Genomic DNA, 18,640 nt, shown 5'->3' on the forward strand with positions numbered 1-18,640 from the left:
TTTAGCACAAGGTTTACCTCCACACATCTCTCCAGGATTTTCTCAAGGTTGACAAGACAATTTTTGAAATCTGATCCACAAACTGAGAAATCGTCCATAAATACTTCCATAATTCCATCTAAATAATCAGCAAAGATAGACATCATGCAGCGTTGGAAAGTTGCAGGAGCATTACAAAGTCCAAAAGGCATTCTTCTATAGGCAAAAGTTCCAACTGGGCATGTAAAGGTAGTTTTTTCTTGATCTTCGGGGTGAATAGGTATTTGGAAGAATCCTGAATATCCATCTAAATAACAAAAGTAAGAGTGTCTGGCTAGGCGCTCCAACATTTGATCTATGAATGGTAATGGGAAATGGTCCTTCCTAGTTGCTTTATTTAATTTTCTATAATCTATGCACATACGCCAACCTCCATCGGTTCTTTTTGCTACAGGTTCGCCCTTCTCGTTTTGCACGACTGTGATGCCTCCCTTTTTGGGTACTACATGCACGGGACTCACCCATTTACTGTCCGAGATCTGATATATTATACCTGCCTCTAGTAACTTAAGAACTTCAGTCTTAACTACCGCACTCATTATAGGATTTATTCTACGTTGGTGTTCTCTGGAAGGTTTTGAATCTTCTTCAAGCAAAATCCGATGCATGCATACGGATGGGCTTATTCCTTTTAGATCAGAGATCTTATATCCTAAGGCTGAGGGGTACCTACGTAAAACTTCTAATAATTGATCGGTTTCTTTTTGGTTTAAGGTAGCACTGACTATAACTGGACGATTCATATCTTCATCCAGAAATTCATATCTCAGGTTTTTAGGCAGTTCCTTAAGTTTTACGGTCGGTTTCATAGGGCAAGGCATAGGATCTGGGGTAAGAGATAAACATTCGTGAAGGTTATCATCAATGTAGGGTGTTTTATAATTGTCATCTTCCAAAATAAGGGTTGATGGCAATTTTATAGATTTATTTTCTTCTTCTTGTTCTAATTCCCTAATGCATTCTTCGATGATATCTAAGGCATAACAAGAATCTCCTATCACAGGTGCCATAAGAAATTTTGACAATATAAATTCTATCTTCTCTTCACCTACCTCAAAAGTTAGTTTTCCTTTTTTAACATCTATTACGGCTCCAGCAGTCGATAAGAACGGTCTACCTAGGAGGATTGGTATGTCGTCATCTTCTTTAATGTCCATGACAACAAAATCAGTAGGTATAAACAACTGACCCACCCTAACAGGGACGTCTTCAAGTATGCCTATAGGGTATTTAACGGATCTATCGGCTAATTGAAGCGACATCTTAGTAGGTTGTAATTCTCCTAAGTTTAATCTCTCACAAACTGCTAAAGGCATTAAGCTCACACTAGCTCCTAAGTCTAGAAAAGCTTTTTCGATGACATGATTCCCTAAAATACAAGGAATGGAAAAATTTCCGGGATCTTTATCTTTCTTTGCTAACCTATCTTCGGAAATAGAATTACATTCCACGGGTTTCGGATCTTCAAGTCTACGTTTATTCGTAAGTATGTCTTTGAGAAACTTAGCATAAGAAGGTATTTGGGTGATGGCTTCTGTAAAGGGGATTTCTACGTGAAGTTTTTCTATAACCTTAACGAATTTTTGATATTGATTATCGATTTGGGTTTTCTTTAATCTTTGAGGGTATGGTATTGGTGGTTTGTATGGCGGTGGTGGTACATAGGTTTTATTTTTAGGTTCTTCTCCTTTTTCTTGACTTTCCGGGGTTTCAGGCTTCTCTGGTTCCTTTTCCTCACTCCTCTTAGAAGTTTCAGGCTCACTTAATCTAGGGTTTAAAGGCTCCTTATAAGCGGTTCCACTTCGTAGAGTAATGGCATTAGCTTGCCCTTTCGGGTTTTGTTGAGGTTGTCCAGGGAACTGTCCTCCAGGGGTAGTCTGTGGGGCTTGGTTTAACGCTACCTGAGAGATCTGGGTTTCAAGCATCTTATTATGAGTAATGATTTGATCAACCTTGGTTCCTAACTGGGTAATTAGTTCGTTAACATGGACGCTTTGGTTCATGAACTCTTTGTTTTTCTGTTTTTGAGCAACGATGAAATCTTTTACAATTTCTTCAAAGCTCGGGTTTGGCGGTACAGGTTGCATAGGTTGATTTGTTCTAGGGGCCTGGTAACCTTGTTGTCTCGGAGGTGCGGTATTTTGAATAGGGTTATTATTTTTGTAGGAGAAGTTTGGGTGATTCCTCCATCCAGGGTTATATGTGTTAGAAAATGGGTTCCCTTGGGTATAGTTCACTTGCTCAGTGTTGGTTTCATTTAACAGATTGCATTCGGCGGATTGGTGTCCTTGCGTTCCACATATCTCACAATTCGGCGAAACTGCGGCTACAGTATTCGGAGTTGTACACATATGTTCGACTCTAAGGGCCAACGCGTCCATTTTAGCCTGCATCATGTCTATAGAGCTTAGCTCATGTATTCCTCCTTGGGCTTCCTTCTTTTCCACTGTCGCTCGTTCTACTCCCCATGATTGATGGTTTTGGGCCATATCCTCGATAAGGGCACTAGCTTCAGGGTAAGGTTTATTCATCAGTGCGCCACCAGCGGCAGCGTCGATGGTCATCTTAGTGTTATAATGAAGTCCATTATAGAAGGTTTGGATGATTAGCCAATTCTCTAAGCCATGGTGTGGGCATGCTCTTAATAGTTCTTTATATCTCTCCCAGGCTTCGAACAACGACTCTCCTTGGAGTTGGGTAAATCTAGTTATAAGGTTTCGAAGAAGAGCGGTCTTACTTGGGGGAAAATATCTAGCAAGAAAAACTTTCCTAAGGTCATCCCAAGTTGTTATTGAATTGGGTGGAAGGGAATCTAACCATGATAGAGCTTTATCTCTGAGGGAAAAGGGAAATAATCTTAAGCGTATCGCCTCAGGAGAAGCTCCATTGGTTTTAAAGGTGTCTGCTAACTGAAGAAAGTTTTTTAAATGTTGGTTTGGGTTATCAGTAGCGAGACCTGAGAATTGTCTCTGTTGCACTAATTGCAGCAGGGATGGTTTAAGTTCAAAATTATTGGCTGGGATAACGGGGTTTACTATACTGGAACTAGGTTCCTCGTTTGATGGTTGGGCGAAGTCCTTAAGAGGTCTTCGGTTTTGTTCTTCGGCCATAGCTATCCTATTCCTATGGAAAAATAAACGTGCGCGAGCGTAACGTTCAGGTTCAGCTAGAGGGTCTACTAAACTTCCGGCAGTGCGAGTCTTTCGCATTGACCGGTGGGTAACAACCTTAGTCTAAACGGTATAACTACAGGGTAATGAAATTTGACGAAATTGGTCCCCGGCAACGGCGCCAAAAACTTGATGCGTGTTTTTCGCAAGTGTACGAATCACGTCAAAGTAATATAAAAGATTATCGAATCCACAGAGACCAAGTGTCAATCTATCAAACCTGTTGTTATGGTGTGTATCTAAGGCAACTATTTTTAAGGGTTTTAATAAGGGTGCAATGGTAAATAAAATTATAATTTTAAATAATAAATAAAGACAGGCTCGAATGTAATTCACGCAATCAATGATAATCCAGTACTTGTTAGTGGAACTACTTATGGGCAATGTTTTCTCCTTTGAAAAGAACTAATTTAACAGGAACTGTCGCTTTCGCGTATTCAGAACCGAGTTGTACTCTCTAATCAACCCCTCCTATTGTCACGGATAAAAAGGTGCGTACTGCGTTAGAGTAGTAAACCTATTTTTAAGAAATATAGTATCTTAACTAAGTTGAAAAGTATTTTAACCTGGACTTCTTAGCAAAAAGAGGTTCTTACGAACCAGAGTTTAAACTTCCTAACGCGTCCGAAAATCGTTTTAAAATCTCTTTTCTTTTTAATCTAAAATCTCCTAATAAACTAGACAAAGCGCTTTTGGCTGTTTTTGAAATAGTTAAAAACAATTACTTGAATTGAAAGATAAAATAGCCCTTAGGTGTTTCCACGAACAATTATACTGATTACTGGTTTAATTACGATCCTTACATTCTAACCTTTATAGAATTAGTTAGACATGATAAAGTAAATATTCTTTTTATAGTTTTTCATAAAAGTAATTTAAAGCGAGTGCGGATAATAAACAAAGTAAAGTGCGAGTGCAGGAAATAAACAACGTAAATGTGCGAGTGCAGGAAATAAACAACGTAAATGTGCGAGTGCAGGAAATAAACAACGTAAATGTGCGAGTGCAGGAAATAAACAACGTAAATGTGCGAGTGCAGGAAATAAACAACGTAAATGTGCGAGTGCAGGAAATAAATAAAAGTAAAATACGAACTTGAATTAAAATGGCGGCAGGATTAACTTCCTCCAGAGTGCTCCAAAAACTCGAACCACAGACAGATTACAGACTCGATCACTCGATTGCAGAGGCACCCCGATGTGGAATGGCAACTGCTTTATAACTGATATATGCCTAGAGAATTCTAATTCTGGATGAAGAAAAACGAAAATCTAAGGTCCTATTTATAGTAAAAACTGAAAGCATGAAATGACAGGGACGCCCCTCCACTAAAAAGTGGAGGTTACTGATTTTGGCCTTGTGGCGCCCGCCACAGGCCTATGGCGCCCGCCATGGTCCCTACAGGGGATGATGGAGTGGGGATCATGGGTCTTGACGGTTGAGGAGTGGTCTTGAGACGTGGCCACGTCATGGCTAACCCCATGGCGCCCGCCACGGTGGGTGCCGTAAGTGCAAAACGCTGAATTTCTAGGTTTTCGCCCGTTTTCACTCCTTTTTCGCTCCTTTTCCCGATTCAAGCTCCGATTATTATAAAAACCTGAAAACATAAGAAAACAAAGAAATAACAAAGCAAAACAACAATAAAAGCTAAGAATGCATGCGAAATCGGAGTCAGAAATACGGTGAATTTTAGTGTGATCAGCCATCAGGTGCTGTCTACCTCTCCTATTCAAATGGTTCATGTCTCTTCTGCCAGCCAGTGGACCGTTTTTGGATACCCAGAGCACTCTGAAGTGGACTCAGAGGATCATGTCGCTCACATCTTATGACATCAGGTGGCAATCTTACCGGATGAATGTGAAGAATGTTATTATGAGCTGTGGAGAATTCCGGAATGTGCCACTCGTGGGGACCAAGGGTTGTATAAATTATAATCCAGTTCTTTCTCTTCGCCAGTTAGGTTTTGTTATGAGTAGAAGACCACGTGAAGCTGAGATAGCTGAGAGTGTGTACTTTGAGAAGAAGGATGACCCTGTTAGGTTGGAGCAGATTGGGAGAGCTTGGAAGTCCATTGGCGTCAGAGATGGATCCGTCTTGGGGAAGAAGTTTGCCATTGCTATGCCCGATTACACTGATTGGGTCAAGAAGAGAGTAGAAATTTTGTTGTTACCCTACGACAGGATGGAGCCGTTGCAGGAGCAACCACCTTTGGTTCTTGCTGATAGTGTGCCTACTGAGCACTATAAGCAAGCCTTGATGGAAAGTCGTCGTCTGAGAGAGAAGGAGCAAGACACTCAGATGGAGTTGTACAAAGCTCAGGTTGATAAGTTGCACTTGGCCCATTAACTCAGGGGAGTGCAAGGAGAAGATGCTAGCAGACTGAGAAGCAAGAAGAGATCCTACGAGGAGATGGAGAGCATGTTAGACGCAGAACACCGGGAGCGCTTGAGACTGCAGAGAGCAGAAGCCAACTATCAGAAGAAGATCAGAGACTTGGAGAAGCAACTCAGAGATAAAGACATCCAGTTGAAGAAGGAAGTAGACTTGAGACAGGCATCAGAGGACCACCTTGGAGGAGAAGTCTTGGAGCTCAGAAGACAGTTGAAGGAGAAGATCACCCCTCTACCAGATTGTTCAGAATGCTCACTGTTGATCGACCAGTGCCATTACCTGAAGACCCTCATTCCGGAAGACCGTCTGTCTTAGTTTGTATCTCTGATTGTATTTTGTTGAGAATCACCTCCAGGTTTGTTGGATGGGATTCATTTGCGTGTAAGCCATCTCTTGGATCTTTTTGTTAAGAATCACCTCCAGGCTTGTTGGATGGGATTCTTTTTCTTTGTACGTTGTTTATTCAGATATTCTGTTGACATTGGTTGTATGCCTTTTCACCCTTATGAATGTATAAGGATGTCAGCATTCCCTTGTATCTATTTGTTCTCTTGTTGCTGCAGGTTGCCATCTTTTCAGGATGGGTCAGGCTCTTTGAATGCCTGAGAAATGAGCATATCATGTGCATCATACGCATCATTAGCATCATACTCATATCATTTTGCATAACAGGTGTTCTTGATCGTGACTTCTCACTCTTGGTTCCTGTTCAGGCAGGATAGCTGATCAACGTCCGCACCGCTACTCAACAAGACTGAATCAACAGAGAAGTATGGATCAATTTCAAGCTGAGTTGGCTGAGATGAAGGCTAGCATGGCCCAGTTTATGAATATGATGCAAGGGGTTGCGCAAGGTCAAGAAGAACTTCGAGCTATGGTTCAGAGACAAGAGGCTGCAAATCCACCGATCAACCATGCTCCGCCAGAGGGAGGCCCGGTCAATGATAACAATGTTGCTGCTGCTGTACCTGTCAACAACTATGCTGTAGGTGATGAGTTGGGGGGTATTCGAATCAACGGTCAACCTATTGTTCCAGATGCCGCTAATGCCAGAGTAGTCCGTGCTCCGGCCCGTAATCCTGTTCCGATTGTTGACAGACAAGAGGATATGTTCTCTCTGCTCAGTGAAGACGAAGACGTTCTGGGAAGGGTTAATGAGAGAGACCGCAAAGTTGAGGCTCTTGCTGAGAAGATCCGTGCTATGGAAAGTCAAAATTCTCTTGGTTTTGATGTTACTAATATGGGATTGGTTGAAGGTTTGAGAATTCCTCACAAGTTCAAAGCACCGTCCTTCGACAAATACAACGGTACTTCTTGCCCTCGCACCCATGTGCAGGCTTATTATCGAAAGATCTCTGCGTATACTGATGATGAAAAGATGTGGATGTATTTTTTCCAAGATAGTCTATCTGGGGCTTCTTTGGACTGGTACATGGAATTGAAGAGAGATTCGATCCGATGCTGGAGAGATCTGGGTGAGGCCTTCTTGAGGCAGTACAAACATAACATGGACATGGCACCTAGCCGGACTCAGCTGCAGAGTCTATGTCAGAAATCCAATGAAAGCTTCAAGGAGTATGCCCAAAGGTGGCGTGAACTGGCTGCTAGAGTTCAACCCCCTATGCTGGAGAGGGAGTTGACAGACATGTTTATTGGTACTCTTCAAGGTGTGTTTATGGACCGGATGGGGAGCTGCCCATTCGGTAGTTTTTCTGATGTTGTCATTTGTGGAGAGAGGACTGAGAGCTTGATCAAAACTGGGAAGATTCAAGATGCTGGTTCCTCTTCTTCTAGGAAACCATTTGTTGGGGCACCTCGTCGAAGAGAGGGTGAAACTAATGCTGTTCAACACCGCAGAGATCAGAACAGAATTGAATACCGTCAAGCTGCTGCAGTAACCATTCCGACACCTCAACCTCGTCAACAACAACAAAGAGTTCAACAACCGCAACAACAACAACAACAGCAACGTCCTTTCCAGCCTAGGCAGAAGTTGCAGGCTGATAGAAGATTTGATCCTCTGCCTATGTCCTACGCAGAGTTACTACCCGAACTACTCCGGTTAGGGTTTGTAGAGCTGCGTACGATGGCTACTCCGACAGTGCTGCCGCCCGGCTATGATGCTAATGTTAGATGTGACTTTCATTCTGGGGCACCAGGCCACCATACTGAGAAGTGTCGAGCTCTCCAGCACAAGGTCCAAGATTTGATTGATGCCAAGGCGATCAACTTCGCTCCTGTGCCTAATGTCGTAAACAACCCCATGCCTCAGCATGGTGGGCATAGAGTGAACAATATTGAAGGGAAAGAAGCTGAAGATCTGGTTGTTAATGTTGATGATGTTCAGACTTCTCTGCTAGTTGTGAAGTGTCGTCTGCTGAAGGGGGGTGTCTACCCGGGCTGTGATGAAGATTGTTCGGGCTGTGCAGAATCTGAGAATGGTTGTGACCAGTTAAGGGTCGGTATCCAGGGTATGATGGATGAGGGTTGTTTGCAATTCAGTAGGGCTGTAAAGGATCGTGGGACAGCGTCAACTATCACCATTTACTTTAAACCGTCTGAAGAACGTGGACAAAGGGTCGTCGGTGCACCTGCAGCAAATGGTACCCCAGTTACCATTCCCGTGCCTGTAACCATCAGTGTTCCAACTACTATCGTCGCGTCTGAAAGAAGGGCTGTTGAGAATAGTAGAGTTGTGCCGTGGAAGTATGATAATGCTCACCGCAATTACAGAAGGGCTGAAAGTCAGACAAGACCAGTGAATCAAACTCCAGTGACAATTGGTGTACCGAATAGAGTTCCTACAAGTGTTGGTCCGGCTGTGGATAACGTAGGGGGTCCAGGAGGTTTTACCAGAAGCGGTCGTCTGTTCGCACCGCAGCCTTTGAGGGACAACAATGCTGAAGCTCTCGCCAAAGCAAAGGGTAAGCAAGCTGTGGTTGAGGAAGAGCCTGTTCAGAAAGGAGCGCCCGAGGGGTCATTTGAGAAAGACGTGGAGGAGTTTATGAAGATAATCAAGAAGAGTGACTACAAGATTGTAGACCAGTTGAATCAAACTCCGTCCAAGATTTCTATACTTTCACTGTTGATGTGCTCTGAAGCACACCGTAATGCCTTGCTGAAGATGTTGAATCTGGCTTACGTGCCCCAGGAGATTTCTGTCAATCAATTGGAAGGTGTGATGGCTAATGTGAGCACCAGGCATGGTGTAGGTTTCACCAACTTGGACTTACCACCTGAAGGGCGAAACCATAACAAAGCCTTGCACATCACCATGGAGTGCAAGGGGGCAGTGTTGTCTCACGTATTGGTAGACACCGGGTCGTCGCTGAATGTGTTGCCTAAGCAGATTCTGAGGAAGATTGATGCGGAAGGGTTTGTGCTTAATCCCAGTGACTTGATCGTTCGTGCTTTCGACGGATCCAAGCGTTCTGTGTGTGGGGAAGTTACCTTGCCTGTGAAGATAGGTCCTGAGGTTTTTGATATCATCTTCTATGTTATGGACATCCAGCCTGCCTATAGTTGTTTGTTGGGGCGTCCATGGATTCATGCAGCAGGGGCAGTCTCGTCGACTCTCCATCAAAAGCTCAAGTATGTCTGGAACGGTCAGATTGTGACTGTGTGCGGTGAAGAAGAGATTCTGGTGAGTCATCTATCCTCGTTCAAGTATGTTGAGGTGGATGGCGAGATCCACGAAACCTTGTGCCAAGCGTTTGAGACTGTGGCTCTGGAGAAGGTGGCGTACGCTGAGCAGAGGAAGCCAGGTGTTTCAATCACTTCTTACAAGCAGGCTAAGGAGGTTGTTGATTCTGGAAAAGCTGAAGGCTGGGGCAAGATGGTGGATTTGCCTGTTAAAGAAGACAAATTTGGTGTTGGTTATGAGCCTCTCCGAGCAGAGCAGAATGGTCAAGCGGGTCCGAGTACCTTTACCAGCGCTGGGCTGATGAATCATGGCGACGTTTCTGCAACCGGTAGTGAAGACTTTGACAGTGATTGTGATTTGGACAACTGGGTTCGCCCGTGTGCACCAGGGGGGTCTATCAACAACTGGACGGCTGAAGAAGTGGTTCAAGTTACTCTTCTGACAGAGTAATTTTCTGTTGTTTTGTCATTTTGCATGAAAATCCTACGTTCTGCCCAAGGCGTAGTGATTCATTTTTGTAGGGCCTCATCATGTTTTAATGATTATCATTAATGAAGGACATTTTTTGAACAAACTTTGTGATCCTTGTCTTTCTATTTTTTGTTTTCATTTTTCTTTTTCAAAAACAATAAAAATGGCAATGTTTTTTGTTTTTGTGACTTTATTGAACTCTTTTTCTAAAACAAAGCATCAAACATGCAGAAGCGATCTTATGGCATTCACTATGAACAGTTCTGTTATGGCTCAGTATGATTTCGATAATCCCATTTACCAAGCTGAAGAGGAGAGTGAGGAAGACTGTGAACTCCCTGCAGAATTGGCCAGGTTACTGAAGCAGGAGGAAAGGGTCATCCAACCTCATCAGGAGGAGTTGGAAACTGTTAATCTGGGTACTGAGGACGACAAAAGAGAAATCAAGATTGGGGCTGCTTTAGAGGACTCTGTCAAGAGGAGGCTGATTGAGATGCTGAGAGAATATGTGGAAGTGTTCGCCTGGTCATACCAAGATATGCCTGGTTTAGATACAGATATTGTGATGCACCGATTACCTCTTAGGGAAGGATGTCCTTCAGTCAAGCAGAAGCTTCGTAGAACGAGTCCTGACATGGCAACTAAGATCAAGGAAGAGGTTCAGAAGCAGTGGGATGCGGGTTTTCTGGCTGTCACCAGTTATCCACCGTGGGTGGCCAACATCGTTCCTGTGCCGAAGAAGGATGGTAAAGTCAGAATGTGTGTCGATTACCGGGATTTGAACAGAGCGAGTCCGAAAGATGATTTCCCATTACCTCACATCGATGTATTGGTTGATAATACGGCTCAATCCTCGGTATTCTCTTTCATGGATGGTTTCTCCGGATATAATCAGATCAAGATGGCGCCAGAGGACATGGAAAAGACGACATTCATTACACCTTGGGGCACGTTCTGCTATAAGGTGATGCCATTTGGGCTGAAGAATGCTGGTGCTACCTATCAGAGGGCAATGACGACTCTTTTTCATGACATGATGCACAAAGAAATTGAAGTGTACGTAGATGATATGATTGCGAAGTCGCAGACAGAAGAGGAGCACCTGGTTAATTTGCAGAAGCTGTTCGACCGGTTGAGAAAGTTCAAGCTGAGGTTGAATCCGAATAAGTGTACGTTTGGGGTGAGGTCCGGGAAGCTCTTAGGCTTCATTGTCAGTGAGAAAGGGATTGAGGTCGATCCAGCAAAAGTCAAAGCTATTCAAGAGATGCCTGAACCGAAAACGGAGAAGCAAGTCCGTGGGTTTTTAGGGAGATTGAACTACATTGCAAGGTTCATATCTCATCTAACTGCTACATGTGAACCAATTTTCAAACTGCTCAGGAAGAATCAAGCGATCAAGTGGAATGATGATTGTCAGAAAGCTTTTGACAAAATCAAGGAGTACTTACAGAAACCTCCAATCCTTATACCTCCAGTTCCAGGGAGACCTCTGATAATGTACCTGTCAGTGACTGAGAACTCAATGGGGTGTGTATTGGGACAGCATGACGAGTCTGGTCGAAAAGAGCATGCCATATACTACCTTAGCAAAAAGTTTACCGACTGTGAAACAAGATATTCACTGCTCGAGAAAACTTGTTGTGCTTTGGCCTGGGCTGCTCGCCGACTAAGACAGTATATGTTGAACCATACTACCTTGTTGATTTCTAAGATGGATCCAGTGAAATACATCTTTGAGAAGCCAGCTCTCACCGGACGTGTTGCCCGTTGGCAGATGATTCTAACAGAATACGACATTCAGTACACGTCACAAAAGGCCATCAAAGGTAGTATTCTGTCAGACTACCTCGCCGAGCAACCGATTGAAGATTATCAACCTATGATGTTTGAATTCCCTGATGAAGACATCATGTATCTTAAGATGAAAGATTGCGAAGAGCCTCTTGTCGAGGAAGGACCGGACCCGGATGACAAATGGACGTTGATGTTCGATGGGGCTGTGAATATGAACGGCAACGGTGTTGGTGCAGTATTGATTAATCCCAAAGGTGCTCATATACCTTTTTCTGCCAGACTGACGTTTGACGTCACCAACAACGAAGCTGAGTATGAGGCTTGCATCATGGGGATAGAAGAAGCCATTGATCTGAGGATCAAAACGCTTGATATATTTGGAGATTCAGCTCTAGTGGTCAATCAAGTCAATGGAGATTGGAATACGAATCAGCCGCATTTGATTCCGTATAGAGATTACACCAGAAGAATACTGACGTTCTTCAAGAAGGTGAAGTTGTATCATGTCCCCCGGGATGAGAATCAGATGGCTGATGCCTTGGCTACTTTGTCGTCCATGATCAAAGTTCATTGGTGGAATCATGTGCCACATGTTGCGGTGAATCGACTTGAAAGGCCTGCGTATGTGTTTGCAGCCGAGTCTGTTGTGATTGATGAGAAGCCGTGGTATTATGACATCAAGAATTTCCTCAAGACTCAGGAGTATCCTGAAGGTGCGTCGAAGAATGACAAGAAAACCCTGAGGAGGCTAGCTGGAAGCTTCTATCTGAATCAGGATGATGTGCTGTATAAAAGAAACTTTGACATGGTCTTGCTCAGATGCGTGGACAGACCCGAGGCGGACATGTTAATGCAGGAAGTTCATGAAGGTTCCTTCGGTACTCATGCCGGCGGACATGCAATGGCTAAGAAATTGTTGAGAGCGGGTTATTACTGGATGACTATGGAATCCGATTGCTTCAAGTATGCTCGGAAGTGTCATAAGTGTCAAATCTATGCTGATAAGGTGCATGTACCACCAAGCCCTCTGAATATCATGAATTCGCCTTGGCCGTTTGCCATGTGGGGCATTGATATGATTGGGAAGATTGAGCCTACTGCTTCGAACGGACATCGCTTCATCTTGGTTGCGATTGATTACTTCACCAAGTGGGTGGAAGCAGCTTCCTATGCTAACGTTACCAAACAAGTGGTTACCCGGTTCATCAAGAAAGAAATCATCTGTCGTTATGGAGTTCCCGAGAGAATCATCACTGACAATGGTTCGAATCTCAACAACAAGATGATGAAAGAGCTTTGTAAAGATTTCAAGATTGAACATCACAATTCTTCTCCTTACAGACCGAAGATGAATGGTGCTGTAGAAGCGGCAAACAAGAATATCAAGAAGATTGTGCAGAAGATGGTCGTCACGTACAAGGATTGGCATGAGATGCTGCCTTTCGCTTTGCATGGGTACCGTACCTCAGTACGTACGTCGACCGGGGCAACCCCTTACTCCCTTGTGTATGGTATGGAAGCTGTCCTACCCGTTGAAGTGGAGATTCCTTCTCTGAGAGTTTTATTGGACGTCGAACTGGACGAAGCCGAGTGGATTCGAACAAGGTTTAACGAGTTGAGCCTTATCGAGGAGAGACGGCTAGCAGCTGTATGCCATGGACAGTTGTATCAGAGAAGGATGAAACGAGCCTTTGATCAGAAAGTGCGTCCTCGAAGCTATCAGATCGGTGATCTAGTTTTGAAGAGGATCCTCCCTCCCGGTACAGATAACAGGGGCAAGTGGACTCCTAATTATGAAGGTCCGTATGTCGTGAAGAAGGTCTTCTCCGGTGGAGCCTTGATGCTTACAACTATGGATGGTGAAGATTTTCCATCTCCTGTCAACTCAGATGTAGTCAAAAAATACTTCGCATAAATTGACCCGCTGGGCAAAAAAGAAAAAGAGTCCAGGCAAAAAATGGGCATCCCGTCGAACCAAAAAAACAGAAAGAAAAGGTTCGGGCAAAAATTAGGGATAAAGTGAAAAGAATTGTACACCCGGTAAGTCGAAAACCCGCAAGGGCGGCTTAGGCAAAAATGGGTATCCCGGTGGATTGAAAACCCGAAAGGGCGATCCAGGCAAAAATTAGGGATTAAAGCGAAGACTACAGTCTGAGTTGTCTGTGCTTCATCAAGCTTTGTCGTCTGCCATCTCGAAAGATGTGATCTGTCCAGTCATTCTTCTCAGAAAGCAAGGAGTTGGGAGGAAAACTGATGATCTGTGAGTTATAACAGAATTGGGAAATAGTGGATGCCGTGTTCACGTTGCCATTAGGATAGATTTTTTCCTTTTGTACGCAGTTACCTCTTTCTAGGAATTGCTTCCCAATGTATTTGCCTCTTCAGGCACATTTTCAATCAATAAAAGTCGTTATTCAGATAAATAGCTCTCTTGTTTTTATTTTTACTGTTTTGTTTGCAAAATGTCCGGATTTTTGATAAGCATTGCATATGTAAAACATGGAGGCTATACAATAACATGCAGAAAAATGAAACATTTGAAAATCATTTTGAATGTTGAGGACACTTGAGCGTATCTTGTCCATGTATCCCCCTGGGGCATTTTGTTGCGCTGTTTTTCAGATTGGCATCTGTGAGGACGCTTCCTTAGCAGATATTTTCCCCAAGCAAGTTTGGAAGCTATCAGAGCTATGTTCCCCCGCGAAGACGTCTGTGGATAGTGCCCTCTATTCCCCAACAGATCTAAGGATTGCCTATCCCCAGCCGGCCTGTATTTGCCATTTCCTCCCCGAGTGAGGCAGGTTCATTGAATTTTATCTCCAGCATTTATTCTACCCGTGGACTGAAGGATATCCCCAGCGGAGTTTACCTTTCCCCAGCAGCAGTGCTATGCTTCAACACGAGTGTGAAGTCGCTTTACCATTCCTCAAGCAGAATTCCCCGCAGAATATTTCCCCAAGAGGAGTCTCCCCACAGAGTCAGAGTATCTGATCATTTTGGCTCCCCAGCCGGAGTTTTTCATCATTTGCATTTTGCATGTAGTAATCATCGCATCCTCAAATCGCGTAGCATTTCCATTCAATATGGAGCATTACGCCATAGAAAAATTCAAACATATGCATTTCATGTGTTAAATTCACCAGACCATATCCCCGGCAGAGGCGGATCATTTCATTAGCACAACAAGTCTGCTACAGTTGCTCTTGACAGCGTTCAGGATTGGTATCTCCACAGAGGTTTATTTCCTCACCCAATGGTGACAGAAAGTTTATTTCTCCTCAGTGAGACCCCCAGCAAGTGGTCAACCTTGCCTTGACATATCTCAGATGTCGTTCTTGTGATACCAGTAAGTGTCATGCTAGCACCCGCGTGTGTTTCTTTGTTTGGTGTCGGTAAACACCATCATTTCGGTGTCTGTAAACATCGAGTTTCTCTCCAGTCATCAGTAAATGTCTGGTCATCATTTTTGGTGTCGGTAAACACCATCATTTCGGTGTCTGTAAACATCGGGTATTCTCCCCAGTCATCAGTAAATGTCTGGTCATCATTTTGTTTGGTGTCGGTAAACACCATTGTTTCGGTGTCGGTAAACATCGAGTCTCACCCCAGTCATCGGTAAATGTCTGGTCACTTTTGATGTCGGTAAACATCATCTTTCGATGATGGTAAACATCGAGTCTTTTCCTCAGTCATCGGTAAATGTCTGATAATCCCCAGCTAGAAGTCCCCAGTAGAGTCATCTGTAAATGTCCTACCTGGATTTCAGTTGCAAATATTTGTTTTCCCTAATTAATTTCCCATCCCAGTCATCGGTAAATGTCTGGTCATTTTTTGATGTCGGTAAACATCATCTTTCGATGTCGGTAAACATCGAGTCTCATCCCAGTCATCGGTAAATGTCTGGTCATTTCTTTTGATGTCGGTAAACATCATCTTTCGATGTCGGTAAACATCGAGTCTCATCCCAGTCATCGGTAAATGTCTGGTCAATAAAATCAAAATCCCCAGAAGTCGTCGGTAAACGTCTTGTCTGGTATCACCACGAAGATTTTGTTTCTCCCCAAGTGGAGACGCCATCGGTAAATGGCCCCGTTTTCTTCGATATCGGTAAATATCGAGTTCCCAGTTGCAGCAGCCATCGGTAAATGGTCTTGCTAAGTTGACATCGGTAAATGTCAAATTTCTTTGAAGCCACCATCGGTAAATGGTCTCGCTTCCTTTCTGCATCAAATTTTGTTTCCCAGCAGCCATCGGTAAATGGTTGTGCTGAAGTTGATATCGGTAAATATCAAAGTTTCCAATTTTAACCATCGGTAAATGGTTTTGCTTTTCAGAAGTTTATTTTCCCCAGCCACCATCGGTAAATGGTCTCGCTGAAGTTGATATCGGTAAATATCAAGATTCCAGTTTCTAACCATCGGTAAATGGTTTCGCTTTTCTGAAGTTGTCAATTGCAGGCGTCATCGGTAAATGACGTGGTTCCTCTTGTATCATATCCAGTACTGTGCAAATTCTACGGTTCTTTGGTATTCAATCCCTGTTTACCCTGAAAGTCTGACAGCCGTTGCTATCATCCGTTCGGGTTCCCAGCTGATTGAATAGGGGCAGCTGTAGCACCTCAAATTTGCACCTACCATTATACATACATTTTCATATTAGGTCATAGCATATCATGGTCCATTGCATAGCATTTGCATTGTCCCTCAGTTGCCTCAAGAGCAAGCAATCAGAAATTAGGTCAAACTAATCTCCTGATCAGTCAACCAAGCAAGCAAAGGAATTTCTCATTGAACCAAGGCCTTGGGGTTTGTCCAACAAGTTCACATGGCTTGGAGGTCTATTTGAAGTATTTTGGTCAAGGGTTGAAGGCTCAGAGATCATCAGTTCATACGCAGACAGTCAAAAACCCTAAAAAAGTCAACTATCAGTCAAAGCAGTGGATGATGGTCATCCTTGTGGAATTTGGGCACCATGGTCAATAATCAAGAGTTCATACAACTTGGGACATCATTTGAAGTCAAGTCCTCAAGGAATTAGGGTTTGGAAGTCATCAGTCAATGCACAATCAGTCAGAAACCCTAAAAGTCAACTGTTGGTCAACTGTCCATTTAATCAGTGATTTGATGATTGGAATTGGTTTGTGAGAGTTCATTCATGTCCAAATAGTCATCATACATCATGCCAAACACCATCATGGAAGAATTTGGAGCCAGATCAAAATTTCCCAAAATGGAAACTGGGCCTGTAACTGAAACCTGCCATAAATGGAAAGTCTTGATCCTCAAACCTACATTTTGATACAAGCCTCAATTGAATTTTTGCCCAACATGAAAGTTGAAGATCTTGTTCTCCCATTTCCAAAAAGTCCTAGAACTCTCAATTCCCATGTGTGGTTGGCAAGTTATGATCGAATCGATTTCAGAAAATCTTGAACTTCAAAGGGCCATATCTCTCAAACCGTTTGGCCAATTTTGGTGGGGTTTTTTCCTACAAGTCACATTTGATCCCCTCTTTCCAAAAATATAAATTTCATGTGCCAAAACTTCACCAATCAAAATGGCATATTTTGACCTTTTTCATTTAAATGTAAGTTTGACCAAGAGTTGACTTTTTGATTTAAACATTTTTTCAACATTTGGCCAATTGGGACAGCTCATAAATGTCATTTAGAATGTGTTTGCAAAGTCAAAATATGCAGTACATAAGGCCATTGCTTGGTTGCTTGAATTGTAAGAAAGGTACAATTTCACCATACTTGTCTATGCTTCCACCATGCCTTGCCTTGTACCTCATAAGAACAGCAATTATGCAGCATTTTTTCTGTCATTATGCACACATTTTGCAGCCAAAAAACCAGTAGTACAAGGGGCCATGCCAAGTTGCTAAGGAATTGGAAAAAAGGACAAATGCAACCATATCCTCCATACTTCCAACAATGCCTTGTACTGTCCATAGCAGATTTTTATCCACCTTTTTTCTGTCAAGAACAATAGCATTAGCATTAGCCTCTAACCACACTGCAGAGAACTCTCAGAAAAAAGATCTCATCCTTGCTTGGCACTTTTCTGGTTTTAGCTGTCCAAAATTCAAAAGTTACAAGACATGGCCTTGTACCAAAAGCTAGATCCGACAGCAGACCTTTACCATTTTTTCCCTGTCAAAAAACAATCCTAAGGGCAGACACAAAAACCACCTTTTGACAGCCAAGAAACCAGGGGATTTTCATTCATTCATTGGCTCAAAAGACCTGATCTTTGGCATTGTGAGGGGTCTGTCCAAAAAACCTCAGCAGAACTGAGCTTGGCCATGGCTTTGCTTCACTCAAGGCAGCAGATATCACAATCATTCTCTGTCATATTGCAAACATGAGAAGCAATAAAAAACACATTGCAACAAAAAAAAAACTGCATTCATCTTGCTATTTGCCTTTTCATTCTTCTGTCCAAACATCCAACAAAACTTGGTTTTTGCTTAACACCATATCTCCCCTCACTTTCTGTCAAGAAGCAGCCTCCAACAGACTAAATACACTCATTCTCAAAAATTCTCAAAGACTTCCTCTCCAACTTTTGGCTTTAAACCTTGATTTCTCTTGTAAGCATTCTACTCCAATCACTAATTCAAGTGCTGATGAAGACCTGTTGAAGCCTTTTTCGAGCAAAATAAGTAGGATTTGCAACTGTCATGAACTTGAAGATTCATGAGACAGTCGGAGCATTCATGGAAAGGGAGCATAACTGAGCTATAATTTCCACTTCATTCATCCATTGAAGCTTAAATACACTTCTGTTTTCATCTGTGGAGTGTGGAAATCGCGGGTTCCATGACTGTTGTTCTTTAAAGGTTAGGTTTCGACCATGTCCATTCATGTAATTAATAAATGCTTTGTGTAGATCTCTGCATGACATGAACCATGAGCTTCGAACTGTGGCGTTTCGTGCCAAATTGTTTTAGTTATAGGTTTTTAAAGTTTGGTTGTTGTTTTGTTTTTCTGTCGATTCGCCCATGCCTTGCGTTTGCTTAATAAATTGTTGTTGGATTATGAAAGTAAGCTGGAGGACGCACGCATTGATGTTTCTATTTTTGAATTTGGAGAGGAAAGTTTTTGACCTGGGTTTCGCATGAACATGCT

At 43.0% G+C, this 18,640-nt stretch overlaps 1 non-coding gene across 1 annotated transcript; it reads left to right on the plus strand.

Moving 5' to 3' along the window:
• The first annotated feature begins 2,658 nt into the window (after positions 1–2,658).
• Positions 2,659–2,765, plus strand: LOC127089725 (small nucleolar RNA R71). Its single transcript, XR_007791282.1, has one exon. It is a non-coding gene; the product is annotated as a small nucleolar RNA R71 (small nucleolar RNA).
• Positions 2,766–18,640: the final 15,875 nt, after the last annotated feature.

This window comes from Lathyrus oleraceus, chromosome 5, assembly GCF_024323335.1.
Source record: "Lathyrus oleraceus cultivar Zhongwan6 chromosome 5, CAAS_Psat_ZW6_1.0, whole genome shotgun sequence".
Classification (NCBI taxonomy): domain Eukaryota; kingdom Viridiplantae; phylum Streptophyta; class Magnoliopsida; order Fabales; family Fabaceae; genus Lathyrus; species Lathyrus oleraceus.